The sequence below is a fragment of the Silene latifolia genome, chromosome X (genome assembly GCF_048544455.1).
Source record: "Silene latifolia isolate original U9 population chromosome X, ASM4854445v1, whole genome shotgun sequence".
NCBI classification, from domain to species: Eukaryota; Viridiplantae; Streptophyta; class Magnoliopsida; order Caryophyllales; family Caryophyllaceae; genus Silene; species Silene latifolia.
Window position 1 is genome coordinate 309,975,427 of NC_133537.1, and position 23,805 is coordinate 309,999,231.

Genomic DNA, 23,805 nt, shown 5'->3' on the forward strand with positions numbered 1-23,805 from the left:
GTGCATTTCTAGCTTCCGCTTGTAGACTCATAATCGGATCTGTGCTAAAATAGGGTTTCCCTACTCAGTTGATCGCATAATTAAATTAAGATGTGATGATTCTGATTTAATTGGCATGATTAGTATTGTTGTTCATTTGTATTCTTAATGTTGGAGTAAGTGACCTCAATAATAATGCGATCACATGATTGAAACATCATAGTTAAATCTCATAATAAGAATACGTAAGGGATGATTCAATTATATAGGCAACTGATCAACATTAATCGGTAATGATTGGCTAACTAGAGTTTGACATTACTGTCGTTTGTCGGTGGTGATCAGTTGATCCCTTAAGGTCACACCTATAGGACGATTCCCAAACTGAAAAGTTAATTAATCGTATATTGATACGGATTAGTTAAATCCTTAAATTGAACAAATTTATTTATAAGTGAGAATTATATATCTTATTTTAATGTGATTAAATAAGATTCAATTTAGTAATTAATTTGTTATATTACTAAAATTGATAAAAGTTTATGAAACATTTGGTTAGTTATAATTACAAAATGTTGTAAATTATATTAACTAGACTTAATGTGATCCATTTTATATACATGTAATTGTGAATTACTTGTGAATTTGTTAAATGTAATTTACTTAATATATAATGATATTTAATTTGTTAAATATGCATTATTATGCCTAATGACATGTTACATGTCACTTGTCACAACATATTACAAATGACAAATTACAAAAGATAATATGGAGTTCATTTTAAGTCATGTGCACCGGTTTTAGTGAGTTATTTTAGAGTGTTGATAGTTGTTGTTTTTAATGAAAAAGAAACACAATAATTACATAAGGATGCTAGATCCCTACCTATGATTTTGAGAAGGCAAAAAGAAAAAGACCACTCGCCCTTACCCATGAATAAAACCGGTTGCCCTATGCTAAAAGGAGAAGAGGTTTTCATTTTTACATTATTCTTATTCCAATCTTCATGCTTATCTCTCTCTTTTTCTCTCTACATAAAATTGTTTTGTGCAAAACACTTGTTCAATAATTCTAATAGTACAATCATATTACTAGAGTCGTAATAATAATAATATTATAATTAATATTTAAGGTTACTAATACATATTATCTAGTTAGTAACTGTATTAGTGTTTGGGTTAGTCTTGGGTGCAACTAAGAGGAGTGTCTCTATACTTGAGACTTGAAGATCTTGGAGGATCATTCCAAATGTATTGAGCTCAAGAACCAGTGAAGGTGGGAGACCTTACTTGTGCCCAAGATTCGGTACATTTACAATGTAAGGAAATTCGATTTTCTTCCTTATTTCATTATTTTGTTGCAAGGAAAGAATGCAACAGACACGTGAGTTTTTGAAGTGGTTCAGTTTCACAAGTCGAAACCTACGTCCACTATTCTCGCTAATAATTTTAGTACCTTTCTACGGATTACAAAATTATCAACCCACTCGTACAACTAACTCTAGTTGTAACTCACTTTGAGTATCGTTAAATACTTGACTTATCTTACGCTAATAAGAAAGTGTTTGATTGTCCTTTCGATGTTCACACAATTGAACGTATAATAACGAATCTAAGCACTATTATCCAATAACGTAATTTTTAGAAATAATTAGCAATATGAAACGACATTTTTAAATAATTTCCGTATGCAAAACAAAATATGTTTACTCGATTAAATGTGAAGTTTACTTGATTTGTTTGCAAAAGAATTTTATCCATACTCTTTAAAAAGTCCCAAGTCTATTTACTGTAGCCAGAACAGTACTTTTGGCTAATTCTGCCCATTTTACCCCTGTTAATATTCTTCTTATTATTCTATCCCTGCTATTTGCTCTTCTTCTTCTCTCTCTTTGTATTTCTCTGGTGCGATGTTCTTCTTTATTCTTCAACCCAAAATCCCTTTCTCATCTCACCCTCCCAAATCCGTCACCTTTATTATTCACCAAATTATCCAAATTATCACTATTAAGCTATTATAACTATTTAAATTATCTGGGTTTAGCTGAATCTTTCTTCAGTCTCTCTCACTTATCAAAGCAACAACATTGGCGATCAAGAGTGGAATCCGACTAATAGGAACACGTAGCAGGTACTCTGTTGATTCGTGTGATTTTCTTCCTATATGTTATTGATTGTGAATTATTGATGGCATGCAATAATTTGGGTTGTTTTTTTGTAAGTTTTAATTGATTGCATGTAATCATTTGTGGCTCAAACGAGTAGCCTTTATTTTTCCGTTTTCAATTTCTGTATCATTTTTGTGTTTTTGTTTGTCTTTCTGTTTATATTTTTTTAATCATCATTAGCCATTTTACCAGATTTGCCCCTGGTGTTTGTCGTCAATTGTTGACTATGAGGTGAGACGGATTCTAGCAGGTAAGTTGCTGTAAATTAGGGTTTAGTTTTTTGGGTTTAAATTAATTGCATGCAATAATTTGGGTTTTTTTTTTCAGGTGCTTGGATTGTGTCAGTTTTGGCGTCTCCTGTTGTATTAATCATCGATTTCCCACTTGCCAAAGATCTACAATCTCTTCATAGGTGAGGTGGTCAAATTTATTACCTGAAATGCATATATATTATGTATTTTATATAGCAATATCTTCATTGTACTGTGTTTTTAATTCTTGGTTGTCTTTCCTCTGCCTAACTGAATTACTGCAATAGTTAGATAAATTAGCTAAGTAGCATACTCTAACTCTGTCATTAAGTTGGTACGCCTTGTGAGTACTGATATCGTTTACAAACTATATAGTCTCTATTTTGTTTTAGTTATGCTCTTACTTTTATCTGCTATTTAACTTGTTTGTATCATTGATGGTCCTATCTTAGATGACTTTGGACGCCTTGTTCGCTATCCCAGTCTTCACGATGCTGACCAGCTTATTTGCCAACGAGCTAAGCAAAGTGAAGTTGCTGCAAACTATGTCGAAGCAGTTAGTCAAGAGGATCACATCCCTCCATTGGCGCGCCACAGAGAGCAGAAAGCAACAACAATGGTGGCTAAATCATCATTAGTAGTAGCAGTTCATCCACTTTCAAGTCATTGTTTTGGTACAAAAGAACCCAAGCTTGAGAAAGACACTTCTGTTGATGATTGTCTTGCTCGTATGAGAGTCAAGTATACATCTTTCTCTCTAATTCAATTACCCATTTTACTGAAATTTATTCACCATGATTCATCTTTTTGTTTGATTTAATTAGTTCATGTAATTTGATGTGTGGTATTTTATTGGGTTATGTTCTGATCTGGCTCACCTAGAATTTGTTTTGATTTGTAAATTATGCTTGTAACTTGACATTTTTGATTGATTTGTATGTTCTTAGTGGTTTTATGTGATTATAATGAAGGCACATGTCTAAAGTTTTGATCTTTTGTTGAAAACTTGTCAATTTGATGGTTTAATGGAGTCATTGATTTGTATGGGCCTTGTTCTAGGGTCAAGAGGGCTATTGGGTTGGAAGAAGTTATTAGCTGAGTAATAGAGCTTAAATGAACTAGAAAAAGGAGCTGCGTAGTGGTTTGGGGAATGTTGAAATGCGGAAAATAAGCTGCATCTATAACAAACTTGCATCTCACCTTGTTTCCATCCAACTTATATCATATTTGATTTCTTTTAATAACCATGGGGGGCCTGTACTACCATTAGTTGATCACTCTAACCAAATTGAAGTACTTTAATAATGAGTCGGGATTCTCTCCAGTTCTTTATTTTTATTTTCTAATCAAGGGCCAGAATTAATTTTAGACAAATTCATTTCCTTTCTAAAGAAAAGAAGAGGATCCTGATTCCTTTAACAAACTTTTGTTTTTTTAGAAGATTATTCTGCTCGGCGAGAAGAATAGAAGATGAAATATAGAATTTGGGTGGCTTGGTTACTAACTTGCGGAACTTAATTTAGGGAATCCTAAATTCCTTACACTCGAATGGACTTGGGAAATTCAGAAGAAAAAAAATTGCAACATTTTTTTATTTTTAGAAAGGAGAAGAAATAGAAGAGCACTCGAAGCTTATGTAAAACCGTCTTACACAAGTATGGCGACCATAGATTGGCTTTTGATTTGTCTGTTTAATGTTCAGTTGTTTGATTAGTTTAACAGCTCTAACTTACGGATTAGGATTTCAGATATTTTAGCTGTTTAATTGAGGAAATTTTGATAGTTTTTAATTTGTAGTGTGTGATGTTTGTTTAATGTTCAGCGTTGTAGATTTGTCTGAGTTACATGCAATTTGAATGTGTTGAATTTTGAGGCCACTGATGCTGTGATGCATCATTGTACTCTGTGTTTTAAGTTCCATATTTATTTTCCCCTTCTGTTTATGTCCTGTGATAAATTCCAACATTGACGTATAAAAGCACATATCGCGTAACGAAGAGTAATGTTTGTTCTCCCACAGTAATATGCTTCCTACTATCGATGTGGAACAATTTCAGTGGCTAGCTTCAGGACTTCAAGTATTGTTGTATTGTATGTACATAATGAATAATGATCAGGGCGTCTTATTGGGTTATGATGTGCATTTTTTAGTTTCTGTCATTTATTCTTTTCCCGATCTTCACGAGATACTAATGCTCTTCAATGTTCGTGTTGTGACCCAGGTCCTGTGACAAATGCTGATCGGACAGCCGAGGAATCTATGGTCGCCATACTAATGGAAAAATTTCAATCACACGCAATGTAAGTTATTGAGCTATATTGGTTTTTGGTCCTAAAGGCCTTGCTGAGGTTTGTCTCTCACTTTTTTCTTGCTTGGGATTAAGGCTCTGATGTTGTTTTTTATATTCTTAAAATCGGTCTTACTGTAAATGTTTGTGTTCGAAATTGATAGTTTTAACTTTTGAAACATTGGGATAGTAATACATGTTTCAACAAATGGTAGCCGATTCAGTATGAGTTTGATGATTTCCGTCAAGTGACTATATAAACTTGATTATTTTATTTGGAAATTCTTCTTGTGAGCTAGAACTCGGCTTTCTAAGAGCTGCTTACATATAATTTCGGAGTTGAGGTGAGAATAGATTATGAAAGAACAAGAAAAAATATATTAGAATTCGAGCTTGACAACGAGGTACGGACGTATGTTTGTTTAGTATATGTAAGTTGTAGGTTAACCATTAATTACTCTTATCTTTCAGAAACCATTCTTTCATATGTCATCGTGCAGCTAAATAAGAGAACTGATTTTTAAACAGATGCACATTTGGTTAGAGACGTAGCGACTCGTGCCACTAGCAGCATATTTATGGGATCCATACTTCCTACCTCAAAGTTGATTTGTGTACTGATATATCCAATCATTGCGTCATTCCTATAGCCACTTTCTGACATCCTTATGGGATCCATACTTCCTACCTCAAAGTTGGAAATCCATATTTCCTACCTCAAAGTTTTAAAGCACAAGGGTTGTTTCTGCAAAGTTTTACTGTTCTTTGTGTTTCTATAAGAAGTCTGGATTTCCAATATTATGCATTTATAAAAGAAAGAGGTCTGGTATTTTTTGCGGTTGTTATAACAATCGTTAGTCTTGGTGTTGTGGTGGCCGAGTGTACAATGATACAGAGGCGTACGTCATAATTGCTGGATTTATTACAGTTTGCTTTTTACTGGTGATGTAGCATACTTGTTGGGCCCGTTATGTATAAAAATTGATGCCATAACCCATAATGACCAGTGCTAAACCATTGCCTTCTCATGGTATAAGTTGATCATTCAGCCTACTTATGACCCTGACACATTCAATACTCAATGCTTCACATGGTTGGTGAGGCAGTTGACTCAAATAAGTGATATTACAGTGTTGCGAAACCTGTTTAGCTTGCTACTGTTGCTAGCTAATGACAAGCCAAGATATTCCTTGAAAACACGGTCGAAATTGAGTAGCACATGTAGTATGTCTGCTTGCTTCTTCCTTATTGTTTGTATAAACTAACGGTCGTTACTACTGCTCTATACAGGCTAGCTATAGCTAGAGCAGTTTGCCATAACTCATCAATCTTGATAATGGATGAAGCAAGTTCTGGCTTGGATAACATGTTTGAGTTGTTGGTTAGAGATACAGTGGAATGTGTGATGAAAATACGGTAAGCACTCGGTCTCTTGCATCCATCTTTCATTGAATCCTCCTGGGATATGCAAATATATCTTATGGACACTTAGAGAAATGTCGAAAATACTCCCTTTTTGCTGTAAATAATTTATTTATTTATACAATTGTGTATGATTTGGGTGCTTGCAACTTTAAATTTAGTTAGTGTAAAGTTGACGTGTTAGTGCTGAAGCTTAATGGTGCAGGTCTATGCTTCAGGTTCAATTTCAACGATCAGTTGTTATTATGTTTGGCTAAAGCGCTTTTATTATGTTTCTTGTCGTGAATGTAAGCATCTCTTATTTGCCCTGTTTTTAGGCCACCAAAGTTAATTTGTCCTTGTTGGTTATTAGCCCTTTGTTTCTTTTGACAGGATTGATGTTGCAGTTGAAGTGAGGTTGGATGGGAAATTTAGTAATTAGTAGTACCTTGTAATCGGAGTGAAGAGACAGCATGGGCACACAAACCTGAAGGCCCGCCTACTATTGTATTATAGCCGAGCCCATGTGGTATGGTGGAATCCCAGTGACCTAAAGCACTCAAAACTCAAAAGCCCAAGGGGTAATGCTCTTTATTTGCGAATTTCACTATGAGTCTGGGTTCCCCAGAGTAGAGAACTAATACTCATATACCTAAAGTTGTTTGCGGAAAATAGAACTCTGTAGTCGCTAAGTATGCAAAAATCTATATGATACCCATACCTTTCGCCACTTGATACGTGCGTTGTCCGTAAATATTGACCCATCTTTATTACATTTAGAAAAAGGTTTAAATGGTCAGTTAATAAACGGCTGAAATGAGAAGCTCTTACGTCAAATGTTTATGGTAAAGGGGTTGCTCATTTAACTATGATAGACCATGTACTAAACTAACCTATATTTTGTGCAGGGTATACTTTTGTTTACTATGGAGAGGAGCGTGACGTGGAGGATGCCTTTCGTAGTCAAATGGTTTGTAAATATTTTAATTGATCTCTATCATGAATTTATATAACAAAAGCGAATCAAATAGTCTGTTTAAAACTTTAAATGGTTTTTCTTTAAAATTTGGTGGTAGGAAGCAAATTAAGGGGCTCACAAGTAACACCTGATTTTTTTCTTTGATTTTGGTAGTATGAACATGAAATAAGGAGCTTAACATGTCCCAACTCCATAGTCCATCCATATCCAGTTTGACATCAATTGAGCTCCCAAGTGAAATGGGGACCATAAAATTTGGGTGCAGGTTGTATTTCATATCACTTTGACGGGGACTTGTGTCACTTGCCCTTTGTGCCTGTAACCTCCTGTTATGGTTTTTGTAGTATGCTGTCAATTACTAAATAGATTTGGGGTAGTAATGGAATTTAATTGTTGTAGACATTTTATGTTATTTCTAAGAATTCGTTGTTTTTCTGAGCTTGAAGACCAACTCTATTTTTTAACAATATTGTCCTTCAGTTTAAGTTAGGAATAATTTAATGATTTGCCTTAATTTAAGTAAACAGTTACATGGTATAATGTCAAATTCGTCATGTTTAGTTTATCAAAGCTAATTGTATTTTCTTATTATCTTTCTTTCCTAAAAAGCCTGTAACTAATATATATATATATATATATATATATATATATAGTGTCAAGTTCTTCTAAGTCCCTTTTTTTTGAGTCCATAAGTCCCCCCCACAACCATTGGATCATGCATGGTGGAAGGTTGAGATTGAAAACAAAAAACACACTTAACACTAATTAATTCCCTTCTCTCTCTAGTTTTAATTATACATTCACTAATTCATTATCATTCACAATTAACACCATATTTTGTCTTATACTTCAAAGTTTATGAAAATTTTGTTAACATTTTTCCTGTTTCGGTTTTTTTTTCGTTTTTTTTTTCGAGACAAGTTTTCGACTGTTTCGTTTTTTTCGTTTTTTTTTTCGAGACAAGTTTTCGACATTTTAGGATTTTACGAGTGTAATTCTAACGGCAAAAAGTGTAATTTTAAGAAATATTTTCGAGAATTTAGCGTTTTACAAGTTTAACTTCAATCTTTTCCGAGTGATTTTAACGAATAAAATTTTGATTTTTTGTCATTTTATCACAAGTTATTATAATTTAGCATTTTACGAGTGTTATTTTAATGACAAAAAGTGTTATTTTAGTCCAGGTAAGTGTAATTTCATTCCAATGAGATTGTTATTTTTAGTCAAAGAGAATGTAATTTTAGTCCAGAAAAGTGTAATTTTAGTCCAGAGAAGTATAATTTCAGTCCACTGAGAATGTAATTTTAGTCCATTGAGAATGTAACATTAGTCCAATGAGAATATGAGAATATGACCAAGTCCATTGAGAGTGTAACATTAGTCCAATAGAGGTAAGTGTAATTCTAACAGAAAATAGTGTAATTCTAACAACAAAAAGTGTAATTTTAGCCGAAAAAAGTGTTATTCTAGCAAAAAAAAAACTGTAATTTTAACAGAAAAAAGTGTAATTCTAACAACAAAAAGTGTAATTTTAGCCGAAAAAAGTGTTATTCTAGCAAAAAAAAGTGTAATTTTAACAGAAAAAAGGGTAATTCTAACAACAAAAAGTGTAATTTTAGCCGAAAAAAGTGTTATTCTAGCAAAAAAAAGTATAATTTTAACATAAAAAAGTGTAATTTTAATGGAGGAAAGTGTGATTTTAACAGAAAAAGGTATAATTTTAACAGAACAAAGTGTAATTTTAATAAAGAAAAGTGTAATTTTAACAGAAAAAAAGTGTAATTCTAACAGAAAAAAAGTATAATTCTAACAACAAAAAGTGTAATTTTAGCCGAAAAAATGTTATTCTAGCCGAAACAAGTTACAAGACTAAAAAATTTAGTGAAAAAAGTTAAAAAATGAGATCTCACAAAATATAAATAAGATCTAGGAAAAAATATAAAGGAAATTTGAAAGAAATATGTACAACAAGACTAATGTGGAGTAAATACACAAAAAAAAGAAAAAGAAAAAAGAAAAAAGACAAGATTTGTTACAACAAGACTAATGTGGAATAAATACACAAAAAAAGAAAAAAAAAAAAAAGACACACGACTGAGGGACAAACCAAGAAACAAGACGAGGAAAAAAGAAAAAAGACACAGCAAGAAACAAAAAATGAAAACAAAAGTGGATCTAAAAACTGAGAACAAACCAAGAAAAAAGGAAAAAAAAAATGAGGGAGAAAAGGAGAAGAGGACGGCTGAGGGACGGTGGTGTCGGCAGGGGAGGTGCGGCAGATCTGGAAAAAAGAGAAGGGGAGGGCGGTGGAAGGTCGTGGTGGTCGTCGTGTGGTGCAGTGGAAGAAGGTGAGGCGGTGGAGGAAGGAGGTCGTGGTTGTTTGTGTGTGCGGTGGTGGACGTGTGATGTTGGGGTCGTGGGTCGTCGGTGGTGGTGGTGAGGCAGGGGAGGAGAGGTGCGTGGTGGTGTTGTTGTGGCGGTGGGGTGGGGTGTGGGGTGTGTTTGTGTGTGGGGGAAGGAAGGAGAGGAGGTGTGCGGTGGTGGTTGTGGGGTGTGCGGCGGTGTGGTGGGCTGTGGGGTGTGTGGGGTGTGCGGGCTGTGGTTGTGTGAGGGACAAACCAAGAAACAAGACGAGGGAAAAAAGAAAAAAGACACAGCAAGAAACAAAAAATGAAAAAAAAAGTGGATCTAAAAACTGAGAACAAACCAAGAAAAAAGGACAAAAAAAATGAGGGAGAAAAGGAGAAGAGGACGGCCGAGGGACGGTGGTGTCGGGAGGGGGAGGTGCGCAGATCCGGAAAAAAAAAGAGAACGGGAGGGCGGTGGAAGGTCGTGGTGGTCGTCGTGTGGTGCAGTGGAAGAAGGTGAGGCGGTGGAGGAAGGAGGTCGTAGTTGTTTGTGTGTGCGGTGGTGGACGTGTGATGTTGGGGTCGTGGGTCGTCGGTGGTGGTGGTGAGGCAGGGGAGGAGAGGTGCGTGGTGGTGTTGTTGTGGCGGTGGGGTGTGGGGTGTGCGGCTGTGTGGGGAAGGAAGGAGAGGAGGTGTGCGGTGGTGGCTGTGGGGTGTGCGGCGGTGTGGTGGGCTGTGGGGTGTGTGGGGTGTGCGGGCTGTGGTTGTGTGGTGGTGTGGCGGGAGGCGGTGGTACCGGTGGGTTGGGTTGGAGAGAAAAGGGGGGAAAAATTTTGATTTTTTTGTTTTTGAATTTGTTTGGTTTTTTAGAGAGGAGAGGTTTTTGAGAGATAAAAAATGAGTGAAATTATGAGATATGAGAGAGAAGTGGTGTTTGGAAAAGTATATATATTAAATTAATAGTTAATTAGGAAGAGTTAGTGATTAATTAGTATAGGTAGTGAGAGAGTGGGTTTAATGAGCTTTAATCCCCTACTTTTTGCTTCCAATCTCAACCCTCCATCTTCCTCATCTAATGGCTCTAAAGGGAACTTATGGACTCAAATGTAAGACATGGGCTCACTTGATCTTATTACTATATATATATATATATATATATATATATATATATGGTGAGTGGTGACAAATATAAATGGATGAAGCCATGAAGGGAGTGACAAATAACCGTTATATGAGTGACTCTTGAAAATGGTCTAATTTCCACTTCATCATTTACTTATGTCATTTTGTTTTTCGATTAATTATATTTTTCATATGTTTTTCGTACTTTACAGTTAGACATGATGATAATCTTTCTGAAAGTAGACGGGAATGATATTGCAGGTTTCAGTTTCAGATCTCGAGAATGATCTCACCGAATTTTTCTATTATTGCACTTGTCGACCTCGGCAAGGCAAATCAACTGACACTGCAGAAGTGCGAGATGGAGGAGTTGCTCAATAGTATGGATTTGGAGAGGGAAAGAATGGCAATAAAACTACAGGGCCATTATCTTAACTGCTTAGTTTTTGTTAAGGTACTGATCTCATAACAACTGAAATCACGTGCTCACATAGTCATATATCTTTAAACTTCTAGACTTTTTTCCCCGTCAAAAGTATAAAAGTGATGTGAGAACATTTTTACTATAGAGGTAGAGTATTGTATTTCGTCCTCCATTTTGCTAAGCCATAGAAGATATCGATATAGGACGTGACCCCCTAAATTAATGTTCTATAGCATTTATGCCCCCATTATATTTTGGTTTAGATCCGCTTGTGACAACTCTAATTCGAATAATGCCATTAATCATGGGGAAAATGCAGGCAATAGGAGGGGAGAAAATAGCTCCACCTCACCTAAAACGAGGCAAAGAACAAAGAATGCCCATCATCAACGGAGCACGCTGCAATAAAGATGATTGCACGAGATAGGACACGGAGCGTTGCTATAAATTATAGGTTGTTGTGGTCTGTATGTATTTGCCCTACATTCTAAAACAAATAATATTAGATATTTTGAGTATCCAAATGTAATTACCTCGACTTCGTATCTATTTCACCACTGCCATTTAATTTTGTGAAATACAATACAAATTTTAGGTATGTAAACCACCACAACGCTTTAAATTATCAACAATAAAATTTAGGGAATCAGGGGATCCCTTCGAATCAACCATGTCGGACAAAACCCCAAAAAACCATGTCCTATTTTGTTGCTATATTTCCGACTTACGTCCACTTAGCATTTCAACAAATTGGGGCACCGCGCCCGATAGGGCGCGGTGCAACAACTAGTAGCATGAAAAGTTAGTTTTAAATGTTGGAGTACTCGTGTATATATAGTATGAAGGAAATGTAGATCTTTATACATACTAACATACTCATATATGTCGAAATTAATTTGTCATAAAATTAAATACGGATTTTATGCATGCAAACAATATGAAAAAATAGAGGAGAAATCATGTCCTTACATTGATGATTTCGGTTTAATGGGCACAAGAGAGATCACCTTTCTCTCTTGTTCTTGAGCTTTCCCTTATGGATGAACAAGATCCAAGTGTAGGATCTCTCCTTAGGAATAATACCCAAAGCTAACTCTTAATCTAATTAATATTATTTGAGCTAGTATAATATTAATCTAGTGAAAAATTGAACCAAAAATTGTTTGGTTTTTACTCTCTAAAACCGGTTAGAGGAGAGGGATTTTTAGAGATTTTTCTCTTTCTAAAAATATTTTTGAAGTAAGAATGAATAATAATAGATGGATCCACACTAATACATGTAGTGTTTTTATAAAAATATAAGACAAAAATTCTTTTGTCTTTCCTAGGGTGAAACCGGGTAGGAGGGTAGAAAGGGTGAAGAGAAAGACCCAATGCATGCCCTTGTTTGCCTTCACAATGCAAACTAGGGTTGCATGGCTAGGCTCTCTATAGAATGATTGTGTTTTCCACTTATTTAATCAACCACAATTAGCCTAAACCACCTCCAATTTTCGGCACTTATTGTAATATGGATTCCATATTATTTTTGTCAAATGTCAATATGTCACATGTCATATGTAACATAAATTGTTATGTATTTTTAACATATTAAAAATCAACGTATTAATAAAAATACGTCATATACAACAATCAACTTAGTAATTCAAAATTACTTGTACCAAAATATTTCACCAGTTTATAAATCGTATTTATAATAATTCATTCAAATTCAATTGTTTCTTTAAACAATAATTTCATCCAAGTAATGATACAATTCGATTACTCAGACCGTATCTCATTTAATCACATTTCAATTTGATACGTAAATTTTACTTCCAAAATCGTCCGTCAATTTTTCAAGTAATTTAATTAACTCGTAACATTATACGATTAATTAAATGATCAATTAAGAGTGTTGCCCTATAGGTATGACCTAGGGGTCAATCGATCACCACCGTCACACGACAAGTAATGTCAAACTCTAGTCACCAATCATTACCGATATATGTTGACCAGTTGACAGTATAAATACTTCCCAATTGTATTCTTTAAAATGAGATTTAATAATGATATTTAAATCATACGATCGCACTATTGTTGAGGACACATTTCCCAACAATCTCCCACTTGTCCTCGACAAGTGTGCGTCACCAATTCTCTTGTCCTATTACTATCTCCCACTCAATGCAAGGTGTCTTTCAGGTCGTACTTGCAAGTGATCATATCGAGAGTGGTTTCCTCGATTTGGAGAATAACCGATTGACCGGACTTATCTATCATAGATACTTTCCGAGCGTGGCCACGCATTTCAGTTCATTACTCCTCGAGTGGCCCTGAGATATTGTTATAACCACGACTAGGGGTGAACAATTCCTATCGCACTCATTCCCTTCGACTAGCCACATCCATCATAACCCAAAATATGCCCATTTGACCCCATTTACGAAGGTCGTAGTAACACAAATCAAAGTTAATCTGAAACCGTGCCATCTTAGGTGAATAGTCTTTAGTCAAAAGAATCGACTCATTAGAATACTATAGTAGCTCTCCCCACGACCAGGCTATATAAATTTGCCGGAACTCTATAAGCGGTCATTAGGCCCGACAAAATGTTCCTAATGACCTGCCTATGTGATCGACTAGTCATCTCACATGACTCTATGGCACTTGAACTTGCCATCAATCGCCTCACACTCTAGTCACTTAGAGACGTCACCTCATACAAGTGACTATGGGCAAATACTATGTTAATCCGTGTTCACTTTAACGGGGTTCAATTGTCTTCACAACCCGTTTGGATGTAACAATGTATAAATTAAAGATAAAAGACAAATGTGATTGTGAACATGAACAAAAACAACACTTTTATTTCATTTCAAAATCTAACAAAAATTTGGCACACGTTTAAGTCCCATGGACGTAACATGTCCATCATGTTTAGCCTGCGATAAAGGCTTGGTGAGCGGATCGGCTATGTTGTCATCCGTCCCAACCTTACAAATCGCAATTTCCTTCCTTTCAATAAAATCTCTTATTACATGATATTTTCTAAGTACATGTCTAGATCTATTACTAGACTTTGGCTCCTTAGCTTGGAAGATCGTCCCACTATTATCACAATAGAGAGTGATGGGATCATTGGCGGTAGGTACTACTTTTAAACCTTCCGTGAATTGCCGATCCACACGACTTCCTTGGCGGCTCACGATCTTTGCTATGTACTCACCTCCGTTGTAGAATCCATGATTCTGACTTCCTTGAAGCTTCTCCACTACGGCACCACCATTGAGCATGAACACGAAACCAGACTTGTGATTTCAAGTCATCTCTATATCTGTTTGAAAACTTGAGTCCGTGTATCCATTAACACGCAACTCGGTGTCTCCTCCAAACACAAGGATAGAGTCCTTAGTTCTTCTTAAGTACTTAAGGATGTTCTTGATCGCAATCCGGTGACTCTCACCTGGATTTCCTTGATATCTACTCGTCATGCTCAAGGCATACGAGACATCAGGACGTGTGCATATCATGGCATACATGATTGATCCAACAGCGGAAGCATAGGGGATCAACTTCATGCGTTCAACATCATGGGGTTCGGAGGGAGATTGAGTCTTGCTCAATATCGTCCCGATTACCATAGGTACCAAACCCCTTTTGGATTTGTCCATCTTTGAACCGTCGAAGAATCTTATCAACATAAGACTCTTGACTTAGTGCCAATATCCTCTTGGATCTATCTCTATAGATCCGGATACCTAATATGCGTTGTGCCTCTCCTAAATCCTTCATTTGGAAGTGGTTACCTAACCACTTCTTAACAGAAGACAACATTGGAATATCATTTCCAATGAGTAGTATGTCATCGACATACAAGATTAGGAACACAACATTGCTCCCACTGAATTTCATGTATAAACATGGTTCCTCAACACTTCAAGTGAAACCATTTTCTTTTATAACATGATCGAATCGATGATTCCAACTTCTAGATGCTTGCTTAAGACCATAAATGGATCTCTTAAGCTTGCACACTTTGTTAGGATTTTTAGAATCAACAAAACCTTCGGGTTGTATCATGTACACCTCCTCTTCTAAATGCCCATTTAGAAAAGTGGTTTTGACATCCATTTGCCATATTTCATAGTCATGAAATGCGGCAATCGCTAACAAAATCCGTATGGATCTTAGCATGGCAACGGGGGCGAAGGTCTCATCATAATGGAGACATTGGACTTGGGTAAATCCTTTTGCCACTAGCCTAGCTTTGTAGACATCGTCATGTCCTTCTATGCCATTCTTGACCTTGAATATCCATTTGCATTGGAGGGGTCTTGCCCCTTTAGGCAAATCTACCAAGTCCCAAACTTGGTTTTCATGCATAGAATCCATTTCGGACTTCATGGCTTCAAGCCATAAGGAGGAATTTGGACTAGAGATTGCGGCCTTGTAGGTGGCGGGCTCGTCACTTTCCATAAGTAACACATCGAGTGTTCCATCTTCCTCGATAAGTCCCACATATCGATCTGGATGGCGAATTACTCGGCCCGTCCTTCTTAGTGGAGGAGGTACAACCGCGTTAGACGACGAAGGAACATCTTCTTGCGTCTCTATCTCGGTTTGTGGCTCTTGAACTTCATCAAGTTCAAAATTTCTCTCACTCTGTCTCTTAGAAATAAATTCTCTTTCTAAGAAGACAGCCTCGCAAGACACAAACACTTTATGATCTTGAGGTTTGTAGAAGTAATATCCTCGAGAGGTCGAGGGGTAACCTACAAAGATGCATTTTTCGGATCTTGGGGCAAGCTTGTTGTCGTTCTTAGTTTTGACGTAAGCATCACATCCCCAAATCTTCATATAGGATATATTGGGAATTTTTCCGTCCACATCTCATATGGAGTCTTTTCGGTGGACTTAGTGGGACTATTATTCAAAGATCGAATTGCGGTTTGAATCGCAAATCCCCAAAACGAGTTCGGTAACTCGGTTTGACTCATCATGGAGCGAACCATATCAAGTAGGGTTCGATTCCTCCTTACGGCAACACCATTGAGTTGTGGTGTTCCGGGTGGAGTAAGTTGTGATATAATACCACAACCTTTCAAGTGTGAATCAAATTCAAGGCTAAGGTATTCACCACCACGATCGGATCGTAGTGCCTTAATCCTTTTGTTCAATTGGTTCTCTACTTCGTTTTGAAATTCCTTGAATTTCTCAAACGCTTCACTCTTGTGTTTCATTAAATAGATATACCCATATCTACTCAAGTCATCGGTGAAGGTTATAAAGTAGTCATAATTACCACACGGCGGTGATACTCATTGGTCCGCATACATCGGTGTGTATGAGTCCCAATAGCTCACTAGCTCGTGTCCCTTTACCACTAAAAGGATTACGAGTCATTTTGCCAAGTAGGCAATATTCGCATGTACCAAATGATTGATAATCAAATGGTGTAATCACATTAGTTGAAATTAATCTTTTGATGCGATTCTCGTTTATGTGACCTAATCGACAATGCCAAATGAACGCTTCACTTGGGTCACTTGATTTGAGTTTCTTTGATTGAATGTTATAAATATCATTCGTTGGATTTGAGGTCTCTAAAATGTAAATGCCATTAATGGAAGAAGCTTGGCCAATAACCAAATCATTTCTAGAAATAGTACAACGATTGTTCTTAATGACAAAACAAAAACCGTCCATGTCTAGCATGGCGATTGAAATAATGTTTTTAGAGAGCGTAGGCACATAAAAACAATTATGCAAATACAACTCAAATCCATAGGCAAAGCTAAAACATAAGTTCCTTTGGATTCGGCCGCTACCCGAGCTCCATTTCCAAGGCGTAGATCCACATCTCCCTTGCTAAGCCTCTCCACATCTCTTAAACCCTGTAAATGATTACAAAGGTGAGAACCACAACCGGTATCTAGTACCCATGTCGTGGTGGAAGTATAATTTATATCAATAACATAAATTTCTTTAGGAATTGTACCTTTTGGAGTAATGAGTCCTTCCCTTATATTTCGCAAATACACGGGACAATTCCTAAGCCAATGTCCCATGCCATAGAAATAATGGCACTCATCATTAACTTGCTTGAAGTTTTTGATTTTGTTTCCTTTCTTCTTGAACCTCTTGCCCTTTGAAGCAAGAACTTGATTGCTAGAGCTCCCACTAGCTTTGGCATCTTTATCTTCCAGAGACAAAGACCCTATAGATCGCATGAGGTAGTCTTCCTGAGACGGACTCATACGAGGTCTAGTAGAAGTGGGTGGTTTAGAAGAGGTGATGAAGTTAAGGTTTCCATCCGAACCTATCCCGAAATGAAGTTCTCTAGTTGTACCAAAATTATTGTTGGAGCATACGTCGTCAAGAACATTGTGATATGACTCAATAGTTATCGGTGCGGTAGCATTTGATGGATTCATTGCAAAAAACTACAAATATGGAGGAAAAGGAAATATTAACATTTGTCTTTTTAAATCATACTTGCAAATTAACAAGATATGAACATTTATATAGTGACCTCTACCCAACTATAATAAATGATTCCAAGACCCAAATTCATATTGACTTAGGCACGGTGGGGCCGATACATCCTTTATCAATATAACTCGGTGGATTAACGTTTAATCGATTCTACTTTTAGAACTCTTGGTCGATAATATTACATTAACAATTATCTTTAGCCCAAAACACATTCGACAAGGGCACGGTGGGGCCGATACATCCCTTATCAAAAACTTTTGTTGAGTTCAATCCAAATTTCGAATAAATGTGTCCATGATCCAAACCCACATTAACTTGGGCACGGTGTGGCCGATACATCCCTTATCAACATGAATTCGGTGGATTAACATTCATCACCCACTTCCCCTACGTAACAAGGTTTGTACCCCGGTGGGGCCGAGCGCACTCCCTTGCGAAATAGGTTTTCATGGTTTCTACTATTTGGTAAGGCTATGTCTCAATTAATTGTTTTAGCGAGAGGTCATGTCAATTTATTATCTATCACGTTTTAAGTGAACTAAAGCGGTGAACTACGATAATTCGAATTGACACGGTCGATAAACTCGATAAAATGACAATGCATGTTTAGTTATGGCGATTTAGCGATGCATGTGACATAAAATAAAATGCAAGCATAAAAATAAATAAATCCTAGTATGGCCTTTCCTAAAATAGAAAAACTGTTTAACTATTACATATTCGGAAACCAACTCCATTGGTCCCTTGAACTTCGGTTGTGGCACGCATCTCGAGGTAACACCGTCTTTATGTATCGCCATTCTTGAAGAAATCCGTCTTTGGGAACTCCGGAATAAATAAAATTACATAATAAATTACATAATTTCCTATTATACATTTGTAACTTAAATAAAATAAATCTATTAAATTACAAAACGGTGATACGAGATCACAATAAAAATTACAACCGAATCGATATTCCCATACATTTCGGGAAATACCAATTAAAATCTAAGGCCATACTAAGTAAAATTACATAATTCAAAATTACATAAATAAAAAAAAATTATGACAATCATAAAGAAAAATGCAGCATTATAATATGTATGAACATGCTCAATTTTATGCTAAATCGCCTTTAATTAGCCAATATCGTATATTACTCGGTTTTTACGGATTTGCGTGATTTCAACATTTTATAATCACAAAAAATACATAAACTCATATTTATGCATAAGTTAATTACCCTAACCTCTTAGGACTCAAAATTTTAGTCTTCACTAATAATTTGACCATAATTAACTCATATTTACAAAATTGTTCATAAATGGACCAAAAATTACAAAAATAAGCTATTAAACTTCAAATAAATCACAAAATTTCAAATAAATTCAAAATTTGAAATTTAAACTCATGAACATTCTGGAAAATTACCATGACACTCATAATGTTCAAAATCTTAGGTTAAAAAATTTCAAAATTTTCTCGGAAAAACAATGTTGCGGTTTATCGATTTTTAATAAAATAATCATAAAAACATGGAAAAATTATTTTCATTAACTTTTCAATTTTCGATCTGAAAAATATAATAAAATGCAACATTAGACGTTTTTCCTAAGTCATAGATTATGTTTTATTATATTTTCACTAATAATGTCACTATTTATGCTATTTTTCTTCAAAAATCCATAAATCATGCAAAAGACTTCTTTATAGCCAATTATTTTACACACATCTTGTAAACTTGCATGTGACAACATATTAATTTTATATGACCAGATTCGAAATTTAACTCATATTAACCTATTTTTCACCTAAATCCGAATTTAATAATGAAAAATTCATTTTTCGAGCATAACAAGTCCAAAAATTATGAAAATTTACAGGTTATCTCAAAATAATATATGTGACAACATATCCAAAAATCAATGGAAAATTCGAAGTATAGCTAATTTTAGACCAAAAATGACATTTTTACTCATAAAATCACATTTAAATGCCATTATTGTAAATTATGAACAATAAAAATCCGAAAAATTAACCAAAATATCCTAAAACATTTTAGGACCAGAAATATTAACATGCATGGATTAATTTCGTGATATCTCATAATAACACAAATTTTACAAGTTTTATTTGTTATTCTTATAACTCGGAAAAACTTTTAACCGATTTGCATGCAAACAACCGTGGCTCATGATACCGATTGAAGGAAATGTAGATCTTTATACATACTAACATACTCATATATGTCGAAATTAATTTGTCATAAAATTAAATACGGATTTTATGCATGCAAACAATATGAAAAAATAGAGGAGAAATCATGTCCTTACATTGATGATTTCGGTTTAATGGGCACAAGAGAGATCACCTTTCTCTCTTGTTCTTGAGCTTTCCCTTATGGATGAACAAGATCCAAGTGTAGGATCTCTCCTTAGGAATAATACCCAAAGCTAACTCTTAATCTAATTAATATTATTTGAGCTAGTATAATATTAATCTAGTGAAAAATTGAACCAAAAATTGTTTGTTTTTTACTCTCTAAAATCGGTTAGAGGAGAGGGATTTTTAGAGGTTTTTCTCTTTCTAAAAATATTTTTGAAGTAAGAATGAATAATAATAGATGGATCCACACTAATACATGTAGTGTTTTTATCAAAATATAAGACAAAAATTCTTTTGTCTTTCCTAGGGTGAAACCGGGTAGGAGGGTAGAAAGGGTGAAGAGAAAGACCCAATGCATGCCCTTGTTTGCCTTCACAATGCAAACTAGGGTTGCATGGCTAGGCTCTCTATAGAATGATTGTGTTTTCCACTTATTTAATCAACCACAATTAGCCTAAACCACCTCCAATTTTCGGCACTTATTGTAATATGGATTCCATATTATTTTTGTCAAATGTCAATATGTCACATGTCATATGTAACATAAATTGTTATGTATTTTTAACATATTAAAAATCAACGTATTAATAAAAATACGTCATATACAACAATCAACTTAGTAATTCAAAATTACTTGTACCAAAATATTTCACCAGTTTATAAATCGTATTTATAATAATTCATTCAAATTCAATTGTTTCTTTAAACAATAATTTCATCCAAGTAATGATACAATTCGATTACTCAGACCGTATCTCATTTAATCACATTTCAATTTGATACGTAAATTTTACTTCCAAAATCGTCCGTCAATTTTTCAAGTAATTTAATTAACTCGTAACATTTTACGATTAATTAAATGATCAATTAAGAGTGTTGCCCTATAGGTATGACCTAGGGGGTCAACTGATCACCACCGTCACACGACAGTAATGTCAAACTCTAGTCAGCCAATCATTACCGATATATGTTGACCAGTTGACAGTATAAATACTTCCCAATTGTATTCTTTAAAATGAGATTTAATAATGATATTTAAATCATACGATCGCACTATTGTTGAGGACACATTTCCCAACATAGTAGAGAGGAGAGTTAGGGTTTAGTCGAAACCCTAATTAGTGCTGTGGAGTTTTCCACAAGAAAATAATTAAATCCTCTTTTATTTAATCCAATAATATCGTAGAAGATATAAAGGAATAATTAAGATAATATGAGGAGAAAAAATATCTCTAACAAATATTATCTTGAGATTTACTCTAATTCTTATCTTGCATAAGGGATTATCGTGTATAAGAGAAAACGGCTCATAAGCCCAATTCCTCTTCACGAAACCCTAGTGAGATATTAGGATAGATGGGTTAAATTAGGGTTTAGATACTAATAAATAGAAAACTCTAGATAGCATGAAAACTCAATAAGTTGTTTTACAAATCAACAGGATAATCATAGATTTATTCGATCCAACTAGGCTCAATCTTCACTCTACTATAATCCCGTTTTTTTTTTTTTAAGATTAAAACTTAGAATACGGAAAAATCTATATTGAAACCCTAAGTCATGTTCTTCATATACCAGCTCAAAGTTATAGGTGAAACAACTATAACTATAAGCTCGATACGTTAAGTTATAGGTAAAACAGCTATAACTTTACTTTGCCAATATTACTTCTATAAATACCGTTATTGAATGATGATCTATACTAACTAATCTTCCGGGAGATATTCAGTATATGGATCATCTATTCATCTTGATCATAAGCTCTTCCTTTAGAGCTTCCTAATGCTTGTCTTTGTCTTATCATCGTAGTTGCTATATGAAGCTTCAGAGTTCTGGCTCAACCAACTATAACTTTATTTCAATGTCCCCTCACAAATCTTCAAAGTTATATAGTAAAGGCTACTATAACATTGCTTGCTTATATTGTAACGTTATTTAATCTAATCAAGGCTAAACAAATGATTACAAGCAACAGAAATATACATTATAAAGCACACTTGGCATTATCAAAACATAAACATATAACTATATTGTCCAACAGCTTGCATCTTTCCCAACCTAAGAAATTGCTATTTCCCTTCGTTTTATATAATCTTGTATTACATAAAGCTCCTTGAGTACATGCCTAGACTTAGCTCTAGACAGGCACCCTAGCCTTAAAAGAGCTCTCACTATCATCACAGTATCTTGGGATATGATCTACGGTTGCATGAACTACTCCTACTCCCTTCAATACTGTCGAATCCATGTTATTTCCTTATGCATCATCAAATGTTGCAACGTACTTAGCTTCCGTTATAAAATTTACAATGACGGACTGCCTGGAACACAGCCAGCACGTAAACTCCTCAAAATACATAGCTATATCAGGATTCAAAATCATCCCAGTGTGTTTTGAAAAAATGGCATTTGTGTAAACCTTTACACAAACCTCAACTAGCATCCGTGTAATCTTTTACACGGATCACGGAATTACTTCAAAACACCTAAATTATATCCTTAGTCCTTCACAAGTACTTACGGATACTGTTTCTGGCAATATAGTAACATTCACTTAAATTCGATTGATGACAACTCGTCATACTCTAAGTATACGAAATGTCAGGAAAATAAACACATCATAGCATCTATAATTAATCAATTTTATTTTGTATTTTTCATAATGTTTATAATTAATTTGGAATTAATTCATAAAGTTGTGAAAAAGACGATTAAATTTTGTATTTGATACAAAATAATTTTTGGACAAATTTTTCGACTATTTTGGGTTCCAATAATTGTTCTAGAATGTTAAAAAAAAAATCTAACTAACGTCCATACATTATAAGTGAGTGTGTGTATGTGTGTGTGTTTGTATATATATATATATATATATATATATATATATATATATATATATATATATATATAGAATTAGGATCACATGAGTCCACCCTATCTTTTTGAGTCCCGTGAGTCCACTTATGTATCACACGTTGTACACAAAAATATCACGTTTCTTTTACAACAACAACAAAAAAAAAAAAAAAAAAAAAAAAAAAAAAAAAATTTTTTAAAAAAAAAAATTTAATTTTTTTTTTTAAAAATATCTAAGCTGTGATATTGTTTAGTATAACCTGTGATATTGTATCTGAGTATGTGAGCCCAGTAAAAAAGTATCACAAGTTATACAAAACAATATCACACTATTCGATAAATAATATCACTGGTTGTACTAAACAATATCACGAGTTATACTATACAATATCACACCACCGAACCTAACTCCGCCTTTCACTCTGCCTTTCACCATCTTTATTGTTAGTCATCTTGTACACCATTGTAATCCGCCATTATTTGTGTCTCCTCTGTTACATAGCTCAACCCATTAGAGAATAGAGAGAGATAAAAAGACAAGAGGATTATTATATTCTTACTTGGCTTTGACAATGAGACCGTAGAGCAGTTCCTGTTCAGCCGAAGTGTCATATGGAGCGTCCTCTATCTTTGTTGAGGGGAAATACGACAAAGACCGCTGCGTTATTTACGAATAAAACTTTGTAATCATCGGGAGTCGCAAAGCAATCATCTCGCTCTGCGATAGTAGTAGAGTACTGTCAAGCAACTCCTCTAGTATAATTCTCGAGACGGAGTGACGTAATGGATGCAACTTGGGGCACCGACCCCACTAATCGGACTCGATAGTCTTCACCATGTCCTGTACATGTCAAACATAAACCATTTTAGTGAGGATATAGAACTTTTCGAGATACAAAGATGGACATTCTTAGCCGATTCACAACACCTTGAGAAAGCGCCGTGCGGTTCGATGAAGAAAAGTTAAAAGCATATGAGGCTTGTTTGACACACGAATACGGACATCCCGCAAAACAATCCAACATTATCGGTAAGTGAACCACAAATGGTTATAAAATATCGATTTTTGAGATAATTAATGCTCCTAATTCTCTGGGATTGGCCTGCATTCCAATTTTTCCCGATTAATGTTGACATGTTTCA